The sequence below is a fragment of the Macrobrachium nipponense genome, chromosome 9, assembly GCF_015104395.2.
Source record: "Macrobrachium nipponense isolate FS-2020 chromosome 9, ASM1510439v2, whole genome shotgun sequence".
Taxonomy (NCBI): Eukaryota; Metazoa; Arthropoda; class Malacostraca; order Decapoda; family Palaemonidae; genus Macrobrachium; species Macrobrachium nipponense.
In genome coordinates this window covers 87,783,610-87,793,609 of record NC_061110.1, presented here as the reverse complement: position 1 = coordinate 87,793,609, position 10,000 = coordinate 87,783,610, and the positions used below count along the sequence as shown (strand labels likewise).

Below are 10,000 nucleotides of genomic sequence, written 5' to 3'. Positions count from 1 at the left end.
AGAACTATATCGGCTGCCTGAGCTTAGCCAGAAAAGAACATGTAACCAATCGCACGTAGTCACTCCTAACATTATACGAATCACACACATACAGCAGAGAGAGAGAGAGAGAGAGAAAGAGAGGGAGAGAGAGAGAGAGAGGTTTCATAGCACGACGCAAAATGTTCTGAAAAATGTTCTCAATATTCTGGCAATGCTTTCCAGAGAGAGAGAGAGAGAGAGATAGAGAGAGAGAGAGAGAGAGAGAGTTTTCATAAAACGACGCAAAATGTTCTGAAAAATGCTCTCAATATTCTGGCAACGCTTGAGAGAGAGAGAGAGAGAGAGAGAGAGAGAGAGAGAGAGAGAGAGAGAGAGAGAGAGAGAGAAAGGAGAATAAGTCAGTTCCCATAATATGACGCAAATTGTTTCGATGGAAGTTTTCATTATTTTGAAGTAGGAGGGAGAGAAGATTACATCATGCACTGTATTTATTCAGGGAACTTTGCAACTTTCATATTTACGGAAGTTCGACAACTATCTATACTACACTAACACGAACGACAACGACATTACTGAGTTGTTAATGCTTACTACTTGGATAACAACCGTTTAAGTCCACCAGACAACCTATTCATTTTCTTTTTATTTCCAAGTTAAAAGGTGATCTTGACCGGAACTCTGCTGGGCAGCGTTAGTCATCTGAAGAGAGGTGTTTGGGACGTTTGGTCCTGATCGTTATTAAGTTTGTTTCCGCACTCTAAACGTTAATACTACCTCATCCATTCCCAGCCGAAATGGAGAGAGGAACCAGCTGTTCTTTTCAGCTATCGCTGAAGGTGTTCTTTGCAACGTTGCTGGCAATCAAATCGTCCGCCGGTGTTTCTTCAACCCGTGCTCCATACTCTGAGTCGCCCTTAGACTATCCTAAAATGAACGAACGTGCAATTCCTCCTCGTACCACGGATTACTTAAATCATTACGCGGACGACGGCAAGACAGACGGGAAGGCTCTGGAACAAGGGCTTTCGCCTACCCCTCACGACAACAGTCTGGAGGAGCATGATCCGGATGATCGCTATCTTGAGGGCTCTGCGGCGGAGGCGGCGTGGGCTCTGAACACGACTTCAGACCATGGGCAGTAATTATACGTCTAACGTCATCGTGGTGCACAATGAGACCTGGGACGGCACCGGCGATAACGAGACGCTCTCTGCCCACCGAAATCCAGATGGGAATTCGTCCACATCCGGAAACGCGACTAAGGAGCATCTCGGCAACTTCCAGACGCTCATTAAGAACACGGTCAACAGGCTGGTGCAGAAAGAGATCGGGAAAATCAGTTACGTCTACAAGAAATACTTCGCCCTGTTGTACAACGTGTCTTTGGCGGATATCAATGAGAATGTGACACACGACGAACCCTCTAACATCATCGAACTGGTCGAGGAAGCCCTTAGCCTCGATGAACCCAAAATTCCTCCGGAGTGTAAGATGACAATTGTGACTGTGCACATCTGTACCATTGTGAGTATTCTTTTGTTATTACTTCATAGTTTTATCATAGGGTAATTTTTTATAAAGATTTGCAGTAAAACTTTTAACTCTTCAAGGTTTCCATGTAAAATGCTAAAGAAATAATAAAACTGGGTCCAAGTAGGAAAATTGATAAATGAGTTGCAGTAGGTCCTCGGTTTTAACAGATATGTGTTAAAGGAATTGCCGGGGCTACTGGTAAATGTTTCCTGTTTACGACAGAAACTGGCTGTGTTATATAATGCAGTACAGGGGACAGAAACAAATTCTTTGTCACGCTTGAGTTAAACCCCAAAGGGCTGGCAGGCACTTAAAAACAGCGCCCCTGGCAGCAACCTTTCTGTGGAATTACTTGGGACTGTTTGATAAACAACAGAGTAGACTAGCTGCGACCACCTTAAACGTGTTAAGGCCCACTTTCAGAGAAAGTACTTATTTCTACAGAAGCAATCCGCGGTGGCCTAGACTATGGCAATTGACGTTTTCCTATGTTATTTTACTTACTGAACAAGAATTTAAAGTAATATTTATTCGGACTACTGTAATTAACCGCCAGGGGCTAGTACTATAAACTGCGAAATAAATTGGACGCCCCAATCCCGAGTGGAAGTCGTATCCGCGGTTACGTTACATGCAGTTCGTGCAGAATCTATTCTTTAGAATTACCCTGCAAGAAACTTTACTGCGGATACGACATCCACTAGGGATTGGGGCGTCCAATGTATTTCGCAGTGTTAGTACTGGCCCCTGGGGGTTAATTACAGTCGTCCGAATAAATATTATTTAAAATTCTTGTTCAGAAAAACCGCAACTGCCATAGTCTAGGCCGCCGCGGATAGGTACCCTAGATCTACCAAGTACTTTAACACGTCCTGACACCGGAGGTGGGCATCAGTCGCGAGTCTCTTGTCTCGAGGTGCTCCCACTACCTATGACTCGTGACTGGTGCCCATCTCCGGTGTCAGGACGTGTTAAGGTACTTTTTCTGAAGGTGGGTCTTAACACGGTTAGGGTGGCCGTAGCTAGTCCACTCTGTTGTATATCATACAAAGTCCCAAGTAATTCTACAGAAAAGTTGCTGCCAGGGGGACTGTGTTCAGTGCCTGCCAGCCCTTCGGGGTTTAATTTGAGCATAAAGAAAAAACTAAATTTCTTAGTATATCTGCCCCTTGTGCTGCATTATATACACACCCTTTTCTGTTGTAAACAGTTAACTTTTACCAGTAGACTCTGCTAATTACTCTAACACAGATCCCATTTAAAACTGAGAACCTCCTACTGCAATTCTTGATTGATATTAATCAATGTTCCTATTTGGACCCATAGTTTTTTCTTTTTAGCATTTCACATAGATAACCTTGAAAAGTTACTTTTTGCTGGAATTTTTAATCAATTATAAATCTATTTTTTAACATTTTTACCAATATTCTTATTTTAGCTACATACATAGCTTTCACAGTAGTTGAAGACCACGTTAATATTACAGTACTTGACAGGAATTAATTTTTTTTAAATTGCTTAGTCAAGTACTGTAATATTAATGTGATCTTTCACAGTAGTTAAAGACCATATTAATATTACAGTACTTGACAGGAATAAAACTTTTGTTAAACTGCTTAATTTTAATTTTTGTTACATAACTTTGAGTTACACTTTATTGCAGTACTTGACAAATACATTATCATCCTAGCTTTGGACCGTCGAGAATATTAAAGTATTCTTTCAGAAATTTTTTTTTTATTTACGTAGATAACTTTGAAAGTTATAGACCTCTTATCGCAGTATTAGACAGAAATATATAAACTTCCCGACCTTTGGACCGTAGAGAATATTAGAAATTCCCTTTTAAAAAAATTTAAGGGGCAACACTTTTGCAGCCTTCCAATCTGTAGGTTGGAGAGGGGTATTGGTTGTGAGGTGGAGGGGACGGGGGGGGGGGGGGGGGGGCCTACGTAGTTTGGGATGGCCACTCGATAGACTACAAAAATACAGCCACCAGCCTTTTGAAAGCTTTATAAACGACCGCCGAATAAATGGAAGGTCTGTGTCTGTGTGCGTGTGCGTCACGAGCCTGCTGCAACTCGTCACGATCAGTTGCCTAGTGCTTTCAATTTGTTTAATGCGTATAAAAAGCCGTTCTCGCCCCATGGAATTAAAAACGTGGCTGTGGACCCTTTGAGTGGGGTAGGGGGGATAGCTGGGCGGGAGCTTTGCGATCTCCCGGGGGTGGGTGGGACGAGGGGTGGGGGGGGGGGGTTGGGGGGATGTTTTCACCTGTAGGTGGTGGTTGGATATACTGGCATTGGTTAGTGAGCAAAATTTAAGTTTTTTAAAACCTTGAATATTCGAGTAGCTTTTATTTAGCTCGTCGAATCGATGACTTAATTCTTATTAATGAAAAACTTAAGTTTTATTTATAAAAACAAAGTAATGAGGCAATTTGTATCTCAATAAGGTACCTTCCAAAATTTCTTTATATATAAAAGTTCAGTATTTCATAATACTGACTTATTAAGTCAAATACTGAGGTATTAAGATCAGTTTTCACTGAAGGCTAAGCAGCTTACGACGATCATAACCGTAAATATGAGACAACGCAGCGAAGCTGTCGATGAATAATTTTATTTACCAGATTCCGTATAAATTTACGTGATTCGTAAACTGAATGCCTTTGTCCATGCAGCAACGTTTAGGAAATGTACTTGACAGGAATATAATTTTTTTTAAATTGCTTAGTCAAGTACTGTAATATTAATGTGATCTTTCACAGTAGTTAAAGACCATATTAATATTACAGTACTTGACAGGAATATAACTTTTGTTAAACTGCTTAATTTTAATTTTTGTTACCTGTAGGTGGTGGTTGGATATACTGGCATTGGTTAGTGAGCAAAATTTAAGTTTTTTAAAACCTTGAATATTCGAGTAGCTTTTATTTAGCTCGTCGAATCGATGACTTAATTCTTATTAATGAAAAACTTAAGTTTTATTTATAAAAACAAAGTAATGAGGCAATTTGTATCGCAATAAGGTACCTTCCAAAATTTCTTTATATAAAAAAGTTCAGTATTTCATAATACTGACTTAAGTCAAATACTGAGGTATTAAGATCAGTTTTCACTGAAGGCTAAGCAGCTTACGACGATCATAACCGTAGATATGAGACACAACGCAGCGAAGCTGTCGAAGAATAATTTTATTTACCAGATTCCGTATAAATTTACGCGATGCGTAAACTGAATGCCTTTGTCCATGCAGCAACGTTTAGGAAATGCAGGTTTCAGATGGTAACTTAAAGAGCTGAATTCAGTATTGTAACTTAAAAGTACCTACAAATAATAAACTTGGAATTATGGACAGTATAGCTAATTTATTGGAATTATGGACAGTATAGCTAATTTATTCTAGCCTAAGAGTGCCAGTGGTTAAATATATTTTTAAAAAATTATGGACCATACGATAGCCAATCTGGTTATTCTAGCTTAAACGCATTGGTTAAATATCAAATTTACGTAGTTTTGTATATTTTGTATATTTTTTACTAATGAATTTAGTACTAGAGCCAATCTGGTTTTATTAGCTTAAATGCATTGGTTAAATATCAAATTTACGTATTGTATATTTTTGTATATTTTCCCAATGAATTAAGTACTCTAGCTTGAGAAGTATTGTTATAGATAAATGAAAATGGTCTGTAGCCAACGAACTAAATATTCTAGCTTGAGAGTGGAACAAGTTAAATATTAGTTTTAAAGATTAAGGACCATATAGTAGTAAATTTAGTCTGCATTCCAGCTTGAAAGGAGTTTAATTATTAACCTGAAATCTAAAGCTGAAACTTCTCCTTCCAGAGGGTATTTCACATAGGATCTCTGCCTCCAAACATCGTCGAGAATTACAACGAAGACTCCCTGCAGGGCCTGATCTGCCCGTGCCCAGTTCCTGTCCCGGGCTTCCTGTGCCCAATTTACGCGAGGAACATAATCCAGGAAAGGTACGACAAGCGGTGCCGAGAGTGAATGTGGAAAACGAAATCTGCCACTGGACACATTGAACTTTATCTGAGGTAGACAATCGTCTGCTCAAATAATTCTCGGCTGGTTTTAAAGTTGTACAGTTAATGACAGTTCTGAATAAATTTTAAATGCTAGTGTTTTTTTCTATTTCCATTTAAAATACTCAAATGTTAAGAATTTCTTATACGTATATGATCTTGCATATTTCAATGATTAATTTTGTCAAAACCTATTCATTTCGACTAACCTGACTGTCGAGAATTCCATGAAAAAATTATGGAGATGAGAGAAGGGTTAAAAACAGTTATAATAAACCATAAAATTGCTATTGGTTACAAAATCGCTATTGGTGGTGATGTTACACGGAACTTGATGAACGAGTAATGTTGAAGAATAAAATAGCAAGATTAACCAAAATGAAAAGTAGAAATCATAACTAATTCTGGAAACGAAAGAAAATAAACTTGAGAAAATTAACATTTTAACCTCAAAATATTGAGAGCGAGACAAAAAATAGGAAAGAATGGATGAGGTGCAAAACAAAAGAGAACATAAACAAAGAGGGATATACAAACAATAGGAAAGAATGGAGGAGGTGCAAAAAAGAGAATATAAACAATGAGGGATATGCAAAAAATATGTAAGAATGGAAGAGTTGCAAAGAAACAATGGGTTTCGTTAGAACAGATGCAGAGAAAAAAGGTGAGCTGTTCATTTTGGACATAATCCCATTAGCCAGGTTTTACAAGGAAGATCTGTCCTCCCACCCCCTTCCCCCCCAAATCCAACAACAAACACCCCCCCCCCTCCCCGCACCCTTCCAATAACCCTCTGTTCTGCAAAACTAGGTTTGCGGGGCTTTCGACACTTAACCACCTCGCGTGTTTTGTGTAAAAAATTTTTATTTGCTTTTCCCAAAATTTTGAATTTTAAATGAGATTTTGAGTGATCAAAGATTTTTATTTGCATTTGTATTTTCACCATATGATTCCACTCACCACCTCTTAGGAGATTACAACATGGTCTGCATATATATATGCATATGCTGTAAATTTCTCTGAATATAAATTATACTAATATATATATATTATATATACCTGAATAAAAAAAGGGCCACAATAAGCATGAAATATTTTCAGTACTCTGTAATAATAATGGCAGAATATGGTACACATGCACATACACGCATCACACACGTGTTTTTATCCAAACAGCTGTCTTGAGTGAGGGTGGAAAGTGAATTGCGCAAGCGCAAGAGCGGAACCAATGCGTGCAAGGAATGGATAATATATACACCTGCTGATGTATGGTCACAAAAATATGCATAAAAGAAGTTAAATGAATATGAGAGAGAGAGAGAGAGAGAGAGAGAGAGATATGTATTAGCCTGTTAAAGGCCTGAGAATTTTCCCATGACAAGGTAACCGGCATAAATAACTAAATGACGCCATTCTTGAGAGAGAGTAAATAAGTATTGGCGTCTTTAAAAGGTCTTAAGAGTTCTCCCCAGGAAAGTTGACAAGTTGAATGAATATATGAGGAAACTTTTGAGAGAGAGATATTAGGAAATAAGTACTGGTTTCTTTATAGGTCGAACAATTTCCCCTAAGAAAAGCTGAAAAGAGAAAACTTTGACAAAACTCGAGAGAGAGAGACTCGACACGCCCTCTTTCCTTCTCATGGCATCACCAACAGTCCAAGGTCTGAAGCCTGATGCTTTATAATAAGTAGGCCATGCAGAGAGAGAGAGAGAGAGAGAGAGACCACTACTCATCTTCGCACTTTAAATAACATTATCTCGTCTGCAAGGGTGACTTGAATCATCTAATAATTTTATGTTTGCATGTTGTAGCTGTTGATAGTTTTCTTTCATTACTATTCCAGTTAAATGGCATTTCCTCTTATTTCCTTTTCTTTTGTTTTCCCTCCACCTCGTTTTTTTTTTTTTTTTTTTTTAAGCTCTTCCTTTACCAATTTCCCCTTCTCTCTCTCCCTCTTTATCACACTGTCTTCTTGTCACATTTCCTTTCACTTTCACTTTTCTTCGATTGGCCATTTTCCTCATTTTCCTTTCACCCTCATCTTTTTTTTTTTTTTTTTTTTATCTTCTCGTGCTTTTTTTCCTTTCCTTTTTTCATTCTTCCCTTTCCTTCCCTTTCCTTCCCACGGAATGACTATGATTACCAGGGAATGAGATCACTAAACTAAATATAACTTTGGGATAATTACAAAGGTTACAAAAACTTATGCTGGAGTTCTTATTAGTTATTTTCATCACTTGAAGTGGTGCTGTTCACACACACACACATACGCACACACACACAGCCTAGATAAACAAACTGTAACCCCGCCCCCTTATTTGTTTTTGTATATAAAGGTCTTGTCAACTTCTATTGTATTCAGTGTGAATTTGAAAATGCAGAATAAACTACAAAAGTACTCGTTCCGAGTCTCCAGTTTTTCAATCGCCTATCTACCTTTGATTTATATATATATATATATATATATATATATACTATATTATATATATATATATTAATATATATAATAATATATATTGTATATATATACATATATAATATATTATATATATATATAATTATTTATATATAGATAATATATATATATATATATATATTATATATATATACATATATATAGAAAAATAATATATATATATAATATATATAAAATATAAAAATTATATTATATATAATAATTTTATATATAATATATTATTAATAATAAAAATAAATACATATTATATTGTAATTATATATATATATATCTCCATATATTATATACATATCCTATATATATATATATTATAGATACGTATATATAATATCTATATATATACATTTATCTATATATACATAATTATATATATATATATGATATATATACAATATCTATATATATATATATATTAATATATATATATATTATAGATATATATTATATACATCAACAACATATATATCATAAACACCATCTATATATATATAAATATATATATATATATATACTATTTATATATATATTATATGGCTAATATATATTATATATATATATATATATGCATAGTATATATATATGATAATAGCTATCTATATATATTAAAATTATATATATATACTATATATATATATACGTATTTTATATATATCATATTTATAATATTTATATATATGATATATATATTATATCAAATATATATATATATATATATATATAATTATAATATAATATATATTATATATATATCTATATATATGATTGAGAGAGAGAAAAAGAGAGAGGAGAATAAGATATTAATATTATAGAAATATATAGATATCTAGAGAGAGAGAGAGAGAGAGATATAGATATATATATCTATATATATATAGATATATAGATATATATATAAAGGGATCCACCATCTTTCACTACAGAAGGACATAACTGTTCCATGTTTCCTTTATATTTTCACGACCTGGCATGAAACGCCTATACTTGGATTCCATGTCATTCATTACACAACCCAAAGTGGTAAAAATCATTACAGATGAAGGGAATTGCATTGGGGGCAGAAACGGCGGTTAATTGATTAATTACAGATGAGTAAGAAAAAGTAGTTGTAAGAAATGGAACCGAATTAGACATGAAGCGTGCCATGATATCTCTGGAGAATTTACCCATTACCTTTCATTAGTGTAATTATGACAAACTAGGTCATCCAAGCAGGTGAGAGAGAGAGAGAGAGAGAGAGAGCCTGGTTGTCCAGGCAATTGAAATGGATACGTAGGAAAAAGGCACAGAAAATTACCTGAGAGAGAGAGAGAGAGAGAGAGAGAGAGAGAGAGAGAGCGCCAGCGTGGTTGTGTAAGCTATTGAAATGAATATGTAGGAAAAAGGCACAGAAAATTACCTGAGAGAGAGAGAGAGAGAGAGAGAGAGAGAGAGAGAGAGAGAGAGAGAGAGAGAGCCTGTTTGTCCAAGCTATTGAAACGAATACGTAGAAAAAAAGGCACAGAAAATTACGAGAGAGAGAGAGAGAGAGCGCCAGCGTTGTTGTCTAAGCTATTGAAATGAATACGTAGGAAAAAGGCACAGAAAATTACCTGAGAGAGAGAGAGAGAGAGAGAGAGAGAGAGAGAGAGAGAGAGACCTGGCAGTCCAAGATGTTCAAACACATACTAAAGAGAGGACAGGAAATCATTGAGAGAGAGAGAGAGAGAGATAGCCATCAATTGACCCCTAAGAGTTGTAGTCTGAATAATAGGTAATCTAGCGTCGCTTTAAAATCACCTGTAAGTACCTAGACCCCAAATATACGATCACCAAAAATAGCTTCAACTGAAGACCACTGAGTAAATAATATGACGCGGCTCTTATTTCTGTCACGTGCAATAAAAGTAAAATCCAATCAAATCACCAATACGTCATATTAAACACTGGAAGGATATAAATGTCTTCGCGATCCA

General features: G+C 35.9%; 1 long non-coding RNA gene across 1 annotated transcript; it reads left to right on the top strand.

Annotated features, from left to right (window-relative positions):
- Positions 1-571: 571 nt before the first annotated feature.
- Positions 572-5,665, top strand: LOC135217842 (uncharacterized). The gene is made up of 2 exons (XR_010315205.1): positions 572-1,506; positions 5,367-5,665. It is a non-coding gene; the product is annotated as an uncharacterized LOC135217842 (long non-coding RNA).
- The last annotated feature ends 4,335 nt before the right edge of the window (positions 5,666-10,000 follow it).